Consider the following 11897-nt stretch of genomic DNA (forward strand, 5'->3'; position numbering starts at 1 on the left):
ACACACACACACACACACACACACACACACACACAGTGTATGTAACTACACATTTCAGGAAAAAGTAGAAGGTGATGAGCAAAATAAGAAAGAATATCTATAAATCTCACCTGAATGCTTTCTGATTCTCTCAATCCCTTCAAAGATACTCGGGTATTCTGTCTGGTAGTTTGAATACAATGAAAATTATCTTCCAGTAAAAGAAACAACTTTCTTGAAGTTGGGTAGTCAGAACATCTTGTGTTACTGCAGTCCTGGAGAGCTTGCTTGTCGTGTCAGCGCAGAGAGGCACTATTCCAGATTCCTGACCAAACCAACCTTTTGCATCTATGCTTTTGCTCTTGTCTCACTATGCAAATAATTCTGCAGTAAGAGTTTCTAGGATGGTGTCCAGCAGACTGAAGTTGTGCGACAAGGGCAGTTTATCTTCTGTGTCTTTTCAGACCCAGTGATGAGGAGGGATTCCAAGCTGTGAGCAACCAGTTTCAGAGCTGTACCAGTTTATCAGGACAATGTAAAAACAAAAGGTCACTGACTTACTCAGAACCCCAGCGTGGCCAAAGGGTCTTGTTGCACACTTTAGGTGCAAATTTTATCATTAGTTCCAGATGCAATATTCACCTCTTAAACTCTGAAGGGGAATCATAAAGGAAGCAAACAGCTGTGGCTGGCAGCTGTTGCATTGATGGTGTTGCACCTGGATTATCAAGGCTTTATTTCCAAGGCAACACCCAAACCATAACATCAGCTTGCCAAGTCACTAGTTAGAAAAAGTAAATTCTGTGGCTGCTGATGTAATCGCCTTGGTTTTTCTCTCTAAGGGAAGTTAATGAAAACCAAACAAAACAAAAAACCAAACATAACTTGAATACCTTTTTGGGGCATAGTGTATATAACTAAGTTAAGTACTAGTATTTAGTGACCCTGTGTGAAGGCTAGGTGATGACCCTAGGCGATGGCTCTGCATTTTCTCATTTAAGTTATATGAGCTCATAGACATGAGAGGGGCAGTGGATGCGAGGTTCTGATAGTGTAAGTGCTTTGTCTGTGAGTTAGGTTGTCTGGGTGCAACTGTAAAAGTTGTAGATGTTTAAATTTTGGGAAGTGCATCAGGTTTCTGATCCTTAGTTTCTTCTCCTTAAAGCATGAATAAGGCCAGCAAGATGGCTCAATAGGATAAGGCTTGCCGTGTGCATTTGGCAACCGAAGTTTAATTCCTGGGACACCCCTAAAGGTGGAAGGAAAGAGCCAACTCCACAGAAGTGGAGAACCCTGACCTCCACATGTATATTATATGGTGTGTACATAGGCCCACACATTCTTTCTCTCTCTCTCATATATCTAATAAAACAAAATAAGAAAAAGCTGCATAATTTTTAGAACTTTTGAGATATTTTCAAAGCATGTGGCATTTACTGTTATGCATAAAACATGCCTTTCAGGCAAAAATAAAATGAAAAAAAAACCTACTGTCAGTTTTTTTGCTTCAAATGTTTGTTACTTTAGACAATAGCAAATTTGTGTATAAATTAAAGTCTCTTGTCTTGGTTCTCCTTTTCATTTCTCTTTGCTGTAGCTATTTGAATTTGTTGTTTAAATCAGGGAAGAAGAATACAAAGTGGAGAGATGAATATCACTAATTTTTTAAAATTAAAATGTATATATTTTAAGATCTATTCATTTTTCTTATATGAGTGTTGCCTACAGGTATGTCTGAGCACCACATGCATACTTGGTACTCTCTGAGTTCAGAAGAGGGCGTCAGATCCCTTCACCCAGAGTAGAGTTACAGATAGTTCTATGCAACCATGTGGATGCTGGAAACCGAACCCAGGACCTCTGCAAGAGCAGCTAGTGCTTTTGATCTTCCTAGCCTTTTACATTTGTTTATTTATTTATTTATTTATTTATTTATTTATTTATTTATTTATTTATATTTTTTTGAGACAGTGTTTCTCTGTGTAATAGCCCTGGCTGTTCTAGAACTTTCTCTAGAAAAGACTCTCTTGGAAAGTTCTCTAGGAAGGCTGATTTTGGGTTGTAAAATGAATAAATAAACATGACTGGTGTTGAACTCACTGGTATCTACCTGCCTCTGCCCTTCAAGTATTGGGATTAAAGGCACATCCTACCATACCTGGCTAATTTATTTTTAACTTATTCATGACACACACAAAGTAAGCATGTTATGAGGTACTGTGATAGTTTGCATATGCTTGGTCTAGGGAGTGGCACTATTAGAAGGTGTGGCCCTGTTGGAGTAGGTGTGTCACTGTGGGTGTTGGCTAACAGACCCACTTTCTAGTGGTCTGGAAGTCAGTCTTCCACTAGCAGCCTTCAGATGAAGATGTAGAACTCTCAGTTCCTCCTACACTGTGCCTGTCTAGATGTCTCCATGCTCCCACCTTGATGATAAAGGACTGACCCTCTGAACCTGAAAGCCAGTCCCAAATAAGTCCTTTATAAGACTTGCCTATGTCATGGTGTCTGTTCACAGCAGTAAAACCCTAAGACAGGTACCATGTTGTGTTTGATGTGTATTTATTTGATGTCTATATCTGATTATACATATCCATATTCTCAAATATTTATTAATTTATTATAATTAAAGCCTTCAAAATTTTGTCTCACAGCAATTAAGAAATATGTAGAATTATGTATAGCACCCCTACTGTGCATGCAAAACTTTCTGTTCCTGTGTAAACTATGTACAGTTACTGTTGATCAATTTCTTCCCACCCTTTCAACCCATCCCTTTCCCCAGCTTCAGGAAAGCTCCATTTTACTGTCAACTCTTGTGAGATAAACATTCTAAGATATCTAAGAATATCTAAAAATATCTAAGAAATATTCTAATTGTGAGTGAGATAATCCAGTATTTACTTTTCTGAGCATGGATAATTTTATTTAACACAATTATGTTCATTTTCACTTATGTTGTCTCCAGTGACAACATTTCAGTTTTCAAAAGTGGCTAATGCATAGTATTTCTTTTTATACACACACATTAGAAAAATCATCAGTTAGAGTTGGGAGAGGGATTGAGGGCCCCAAAAGGACTGATACTCCTTGGGAAGACCAACAAAGTCCACTAACCTGGACCCTTAGGACTCCCAGAAGATGAATCATGAACCAAAGAGTGAGCACTGGCTGGACCTAGGCTCCTGCACATATGTAGCAGTCTGCTTTTCATGTGGGTCTCCCAACAACTGGAGCAGGGGCTGTCCCTGAATCTGTTGCCTGTCTGTCTGTGGATCCCATGCCTCTGAATGGACTGCCTTGTCTGGCCTCAGTGTGAGAGGACGTGCCTAGTCTTGGGGCAACTTATTGTGCAGGGGGCCAGGGGGAAGGTTAGTGTGGGGGAGTAACACCTTGAGGGGGGCTTCCCCTTCTCAAAAGAGAGGGGGAGGGTGGAATGGGGGAAGGACTTGCCTGAGGAGGGGGTGCTGGGAGGAGAGGAAAGGCTGATTTTGGGTTGTGAAGTGAATTTATAAAAATATAAAAAAGTAAAAACAAAAACAAAACAAAACAACCCATCAGTTGATGAGAACTTAGGGTATTTCCATTTGTTGATTTTGATGAAAATGCTAAATAAACACTCAGGAGCAGCTGTCTCTTTGAGTTATTGATTTATTTCTTTTCGTATACCTTACAGCGTGATTGAAAAATATATATGATAGTTATACTTTTAATTTGTAGGAGCTGTTTACACATTGGCTTAAGAAAACCATATTCAAATACTCCCCCTTTCCCTGTCCTTGGCAGCACATTTTATTTTTATTTTATTTTATTTTTGTGTGTATATGTAGCACTGGAGAGAAAACTTACAACCTTCTACAACAACAACAACAACAACAACACATTTTATTTGCCTTTAGAATTAATCTTGGGGTTATTTTTGAGAAAGAATTTCATAGTTTCTGTTCTTTCTCTCTCTCTCTCTCTCTCTCTCTCTCTCTCTCTCTCTTTCGTTCTTTTTTTTTCAAGACAGGGTTTCTCTGTGTAGCCCTGGCTGTCCTGGAACTCACTTTATAGACCAGNCTGGCCTCCAACTCAGAAATTCACCTGCCTCTGCCTCCCAAGTGCTGGAAGTAAAGGTGTGTGCCACCACTGCCTGGCTCTTTTTCTTTTCTTTTATATTTTTATTTTTTTGATTTTTCAAGACAAGGTTTCTCTATTTAGCCCTGGCTTTCCTGGAACTCACTTTGTAGACCTGGCTAACCTTGAACTCAGAGGTCTGTAGACACCTCTGTCTCCTGAGTGCTGAGATTAAAGGCTACCACCCTGTTTATTATGATTTTTTAAATAATGTTTTTATTGATTGAGAATTTCACATACTGTATTTTGATCTTATTCTTTCCCCTCTTCAAGTCCTCTCCAATCCTACCTTCCTCCTTTCCCATCCAACTTCATATTCTTTCTTTTTCTTAACCAAGCCAAACCAAACCCAACCCAACCCAACCCAACCAAACCAAACCAAACCAAACCAAACCAAACCAAACCAAACCAAACCAAACCAAACCAAGCCAAGCCAAATCAAACCCACACAGGGTTTGAGCACTGGGCCTGCTGTGGAGTGTGCTTGCTGTACTTACTTTTACTAGGTTGGAGAAAATGGATTCAATAGATTCTTGGCTAGGGCTGGTATTTCATGCCCACTTCCTCTCATCCATGGTGGGATTTTGTCTGGCTTGAACTTGTTCAGGTCGAGGGTATTCTATAACATTCTGAGTTTGTATGTACATCTCTAATATCTCTGGAAATAATTTAAAGAAAAATATAGCCATCTTTATAGAGTCATCTGGTATCTTATTATACTTTGAGCTGAGGGTGATTTGGACTATGGTAGCCAGGTTTTAGGGGCAATAATATTGAAGATTTTTCTTAACAATATTTTGACAAAAAAAAATGTGTCTTTTTTTTCCTTGTCCTAAGAATTTCCCTGAGGCTAGACTGAAGAGTTTTATATTAATGTCCTTGGCAGAGGAGATTTCAAGAGAGTCTATTATTGATTGCTTCACATGTTTATTAGTGATTGCTTTTATAAACCACAATGAAAAGAGCAAATAAGGCAAAGAGAAATATGTACAGTTTGAGGAGAAAAGTCTTAGGGTTTCCATTGCTGTGAAGAGACACTATGAGCAAGGCAACGCTTATAAAGGACAGCATTTGATTGGGGCTGACTTACAGGTTCAGAGGTTCAGTCCATTATCATCATGGTAAGAAGCAAGGCAGCATCTGGGCAGCCATGGTGCTGGAAAAGGAGCTGAGAGACTGATCTGAAGGCAGGCAGAAGGAGACTGTCATTAACAGGAGGCTCTCTTCTACAGTGGACGGAGCCTGATCATAGGGGGCCTGAAAGCCCACTTAGGAAGTGACACACTTTCTCTAACTAAGCCATACTTCCTCCAACAAGGCCACATCCCCTAATAGTGACACTCTTTATGGCCAAGCATTCAAACACATGCATTTATGTGGGGGGGGGTTCAAACCTATTCAAACCACTACATTCTACTCCTTGACCTCATAGGCTTATAGCCATAACAGAATGCAAAATTCATTTAGTTTAACTTCAAAAATCCTCAGTATCTATCACAGTCTCAACAATGTTTAAAAGTCCAAAGTTCAAAGTCTCTTCTGAGATTAATGCAATGTCCTAACAGTAATTCCTTATAAAATCAAAATTAAAAAGCAGGTCACATACTTCCCACTTTACAGGATATATATCTGTGTATCTTTCAACCCTCATCAGAGAAGCTGCTTCTTGTTGTGAGAGTTATTAGAGAGACTCACATCTGGATGATGTACAGATCACTTGAGATTTTAGATCTCTCAGTCCTAAATGGGATGTCTTTATCAACTCTCCCCCTGTCAAGGCTCAGGACTCTATTTGTAATCAAGGCCTAAAGACTGTAAGAGCCAGAGGTGGTGAATGATTCCAAGGAAATAGAGTCATTTAGATATAGCAGGACTGATATACATATGAACTCACAGAGACCATGATAGTACTCACAAGATCTTCACAGGTTCAAATTAGAACCCCCTCAAAAAAAATTCTAGCACAGAGGAGGAAGTGGACATAAAATCCCACCATTAACCAAGAAACTGTTTATAATTGATACCTATTGGAAAGGGAAAATCACTTTCCTTGGATAGTTTTATGTCAGCTTGAAAGCTAGAGTTATCTGAAAGGAGGGAATCTCAAGAGACTGCCTCCATAACATCTGGCTATAGGGCACTATTCTAATTAGTGATTTATGGGGTAGGGCCCAATCCATTGTGGGTGGTGCCACCCCTGGAATGGTGGTCCTAGGTTCTATAAGAAAGAAGCCTGAGCAAGCCATGGGGAGCAAGCCAGGGAGCAGCACTCCTTCATTTCATTGTTTCTGTATCAGCTCTTGGCTGTGGTTCCTAATGGGTTTGAGTTCCTATCCTGGCTTCATTCCATGATGTATTACAATGTGAAAGTGTAAGCCAAACAACTCTTTTTTTCCCAACTTGCTTTTTTGTCATGGGTTTTCATTGCAGCAGTAGAAACCCTTACTAAGACATCACTTTTCTCCAATAGACTATTACTGCGTTTCTATCAACCACATTTCAGGGGTCAGTCCCAGGAGTAGTTAGCCAACACAAATTGGATTCCATTTATTTTCATGTATGTGTTTTTTGTTTTGTTTTAGTATTTATTAGTTTATTAATTTTTTTGCTTTATTTTGATCTTTGTTTTTGGGAGGAGTTGAAAGAGGGAAGAGAATATGATTAAAAAAACATAGTCTGTAAAAAAAAATCACACTCAAAAAAAAAAAATAAAAGAAAGAAATACTAGTGTCTGTTTCCCTCAAAAAAGGCTTCTGTATACAATATTCTAGAGGAACTACATGGACAGTGGATGGTATTTGGGCAAAAGATAGACAGACAGACAGATAGATTACATGCATGCATACATACATACATACATACATATATACATATATACTTACATACATACATGAGAGGAGGAGAGAGGGAGAATAAGAGAGAGAGAATTTTCTTTAGGTGTATTGCTCCTGGTAGGATGAGCCCACACCAAGAAGTGTATGGGCAGCACAAATTGGAATTGATGGGTTAATAAATTAAACTAAACAAACAAACAAAAACCCCAAACCAAAAACATGGAATTATGGGAAGAAGGATGTGGGAGTAGATGTAGGTGTGTCTTAGGGTTTTACTGCTGTGAACAGACACCAAGACTGAGACAACTCTTATAAGAACAACATTTAATTGGGGATTGGCTTACAGGTTCAGAGGTTTAGTCCATTATCATCAAAGTGGGAATATGGTAGCATCCAGGCAGGCATTGTGCAGGAGGAGCTAAGAGTCTTACATCTTCATCTGAAGGTGGCTAGGGGAAGACTGACTTCAAGACAGCTAGGATGAGGGTCTTAAAGCCCACACTCACAGTGACACACCTACTCCAACAAGGCTACAGTTCCTAATAGTGCTAATCCCTGGGCCAATCATATATAAAATATATGTATATGTAGTGTAGTTAAGGGGTGAAGTTGTGGGTAAATATGATCAAAATATATTGCATGAAATTCTCAGACAATTAATAAAGCCTTTAAAAACACTTGAATAACTTAACAATAAAATAACAAACAATATGTGGTTAAAAATGAGCAAAAGAGCTTGTCTGCTGGTACAAGCCAGTAATCCTAGGTTCTTGGGAAATTGAGACAGATGGATTAGCTGGGCTACATGGTGAGTTTAAGATCAGGCAGGGCAACTTAGTGAGACTGTTTCGAAATAAGAGATAAAAATAGAAAAGACTGGGGATATAGTTTTGTGTTAGTGCTTGCTCAGCATCTGCAAGACCTAAGATTAATCATCTAGTGCCATCTCCTTGACAGTCATATCAACAGAAGACCAAAGTAAGTATTTCTATGAAGATGTACATCCCTGGGGCTGGGATTCAGGTATTTCACTATCCTTTCTGTCCACCATTATGATATCTCCAGTCTCACAGGACACTTTCAGGAGCCCTTCCTTCCACCATATCTCCAAGAGATTCTGTCACTTGGTGAGAAACCAGCTAAGTCTTTCCTGCCAACCTTCTCAGCCTTCCTTGCTACTCTCTTTTCATTCCTTTGAATGGACCATCAATTCCCACAATTACTTTCTACCCAGGACCCCAGTGACCACACTGGGCCCGAACTGAAGTAGGCAGTTCTAACTATTCTTCCTGCTTTCTCCAGACTTTACTCCTAGTCTTGTAGCAGCATTTTTGCAGAAGCCTCTCCTCTCAACCAAACTCCATTCACTAGTGACTCCATATTTTGGTGCAGAACCAGGGCTCCCCTTGCCATTTTACCTCTGTCTCCAGACTTGTTACATATCCAATTGCAGCCTGTTTACCAGAGCCCCTTTCCCCACTCCTCTATCCCTTGGGGACTCTGACTCCTATTGTGGACACATCCCTCTAGCTCTTTTCCAGTCTTCTCAGCCTTTCCTTCTAGCCCATCTCCATTCCTTTCTGCCAATGACCTACCCACAAAAGTACTCTTTACCAGAGACTCCACAGCCATCACACTTGCTTAGGATACAGAGAGGGTAATAGTCACTAAAGAACAGAACACCCACTCAACAAGAAGACCAGGTACCAACACCAAGGATCCTCTCAAACATCATAGCTCTCAAGTAAACATGCTTAGACCTCAGTGCAAAACACAAAAGCAAATAGCCAAGACAACAAGCCTTCACCAGAAGCCAGTAATCCTTCTACAGTAGGCCTTGAAAAACACGGTATAACTGAAGCATAAGACAAGAGCTTCAAAAATAGCAATTATGAAAATGTTCAAGTATCTTACTGAGAATATGACTAAAGAGGATATGAATAATGAAGTCTCTGAAAATACAGTTGAATAAAATACTGAAAAATTAAAGGTATGAATGTACAATTAATTAATTAGGATCACTGAATCTTTTTTTTTTTTTCTGCATGTAGAACCTCTGGGGGGAGGGGTCCTGCTAGTGGTAATCCTTGAGATTAAGGTGGAGTTACAAAGGCTCCAGACACTAGCTGGGAAGTGAATTGATAGAAACAATTATTCAGGCCAATCACTTGATTACAAAGCAGGGGTTCCCAGCTGGGCTTCCAGTGGTCAGGTATAGCTTCCAACATTTAAGGAACCAGTGGCATTGGAGGGTCAAGAACTGGGCCAGCTTTGAGCTGCCTTGATGATATTAGGACAGGGTCTAAGCAGCTGGTGGTTCTAGGGATTTCTAGCCCACACTTTACTAGGCCAGGTAATTCCTGAAGGACCTGCTAGCAAAGTTAGTCTTGCCATCCAGATTTCCCTTGATTCTAAGTACCTGACTGTACTTGGCCAGTTGCTCAGATCAGCAAGGGGCACCAGTCTTGATCTGCCCAGTACAGAGCCCTACCATCATGTCAGTGATGAAAATATCCTTAGTCTCCCTAGAGCGATGTGGGACACTATGACATGCCAACTATTGGACTACTAGCTTATACTCCTGTAGAGATTCGATCATATTGCTGACCTGGTTCACCTTGACTAGTTGCAGAACTTCTTTCCCACAGCCTTGGCAATCCATTTAGGATTGGTTACTGTGAGATATCCCCAACCACCTGTATACTTGCACTAGCTGTGAACTTCTGCCAAGCTTCTCAGCTGTCCTGGCCAAACGGGTCTTCCATGAACATCACTGGATACTCCCAGATGAAGAACTTATATAGGTCAGCCAGATGTTCAGGTGAGATGTATCTGCTGGAGTCATAGGAAACTTGAAGTTCAGATCATAGTTGGTCAGATCTGAAGAACTCAGAGGCAACCATGTATCCATGCTGATAGTGACTTTTGTTCTCCAGGATGTTAAGCGCAAACCTGTCCTCATCACTCACATTGGTAGCACCCTTCCTGTATTTCTCCCTGATAGCATTCTTCAGGTTGTGGTAAACCTTTGCTCCAATGTGCAGCACTTCATGGAACCTGGATGCTTCAACAGGGAAGATCGTGAACTCTTGCATGGGCAGCTTGTTTCCAGCCGTTGATCACACTGAAAGGTGGGGCTGGCAGGATGGTGGCCATAGCAACTTGAAAGAGACATTTTGAAGTGCATAGATAGATCAACCTCAACCATGGGATCTTCATGAGAATCAAAGATCTTGCTGGCATGAATCTTGAGAATGGATGTGGTGAATTTCTGGCCTTACAGTTGCTGCACAGGAAAGGAACAGCTTTCTGCAAACTCCAAAGACAGAATTAGTAGAATTTAACAAACAACAACAACAATAACAACAACAATGACAACGATGGCGACAATGGCGATGATGACAACAGAATTGCCAAAGAGAGCCCAAACTGAAATAAAACTAGAAAAATTTAGGATGTCAAACAAAAGTCTCATAGTTAAGCCTCAGCTACAGAGTACAAGATGTGGAAGAGAGAATCTACAAGGTAGAAGAAATTGATAAGTCAACCAAAGAAAATGTTAAATTTAAAAAATCTAGGCAAAATTACACAGTAAAGGACACTGAAAAGACAAAATCTACAAAAAATAGAGATGATGAAGAAGAAGAGGAGGATGAGAAATAGAAATTGGAAACAAATAAACACTGCTTACTAATAGCTCTCAATATTAATGGCATCAATTCTCCAATAAGAAGATATAGACTAACAGACTGGGTTGGAGAACAGACCTCCTCATCAAAGATAGACACCACCTCAGTGCAAAAGGAGGAAAAAGATATTCTAAACAAATTGCTCCAAAAAGTAGGTAGGTTCAGCCATCTTAATAGCTGAGAAAATACACTTCAAACAAAAGTAAGAAGAGATAGGGAAGGACACTACATATTCATGAAAGGAAAAAAATCCACCAAGAGGACATTGCAATTCTAGACGTTTATAAATCAAACACAAGGACATTCAAGTTCATGGAAGAAACATGGCTACAGTCAAAATCACATATCAACCCTCATACACTGATAGAGGGAGACTCTAATACCCTATTCTTGATAATAGAGACATTATCCAGACAAAAACTAAGTATAGAAATGCTGAAGTTCAACAATGTCATAAATTAAATGTACCTAACTGATAGCTACAGAACATTTCACCCAAACACTAAAGAATATACCTTCTTTTCAGAAGTTCATAGAAAAAAAGTCTGTCAGTAAAACCCAACATTTCTTCATGATAGACGTCCTGGGGAGATCAAGGATGCAGGGAAAAACCTCAACATAGTGAATGCACTTTCTGTAAGACCACAACCAGCATCACCCTTAACTGAGAGATACTGAAAGCATTTCCACTAAAATAAGAAACAAGCTAAGGGTGTCCACTCTCTCTCTATTCAACATTGTACTTGCAATCTTAGCTAGAGCAATAAGACAACTGAAGGAGATCAAGGGGATACTAATAGGAAAGGAAGAAGTTGAAGTATCATTATATGTAGACGATAAGACTCCATACATAAAAGACCATACAAACTCCACCAGGAAACTTCTACAACTGATAAACACTTTCAGCAAGATAAAAAATTAACACCCCAAATCAGTATCCTTCCTATATACAAATGGATAACACACTGAGAAAAAATTAGGGAAACAACTTTTTATAATAGCCTCAAAATATCTTGGGGGTAAAAAAAATATCTTGGGGGTAACTCTAGCTGAGCAAGTAAAGGGCTTGTATTAAAAAAAAACCTAAGATTTTGAAGACATAAATTGAAAACTGCAGAAGATGGAAAGATTTCTTAGGAGGTAAGAATGGATCAATTCTCCATGTAGATCAATGGAATAGAATTGAAGATCCAGAAATGAATCCACACACCTATGGTCACTTGATTTTTGACAAGGGGGCTAAAACCATCCAGTGGAAAAAAGACAGCATTTTCAA

General features: G+C 39.6%; 1 protein-coding gene and 1 pseudogene across 1 annotated transcript in view; both read right to left on the bottom strand.

The window, feature by feature from the left end:
- Nucleotides 1-670, bottom strand: part of LOC110325906 (olfactory receptor 4E1-like) — a 5808-nt gene extending 5138 nt beyond the window's left edge. The window contains exon 1 of the mRNA XM_021204069.1: nt 111-670. The gene's annotated coding sequence lies outside the window, so the exon portion shown is untranslated. The remainder of the gene's footprint in view (nt 1-110) is intronic.
- An 8606-nt stretch (nt 671-9276) lies between these two features.
- LOC110325067 lies at nt 9277-10088 on the bottom strand (annotated as a pseudogene).
- Nucleotides 10089-11897: the final 1809 nt, after the last annotated feature.

This window comes from Mus pahari, chromosome 8, assembly GCF_900095145.1.
Source record: "Mus pahari chromosome 8, PAHARI_EIJ_v1.1, whole genome shotgun sequence".
NCBI classification, from domain to species: Eukaryota; Metazoa; Chordata; class Mammalia; order Rodentia; family Muridae; genus Mus; species Mus pahari.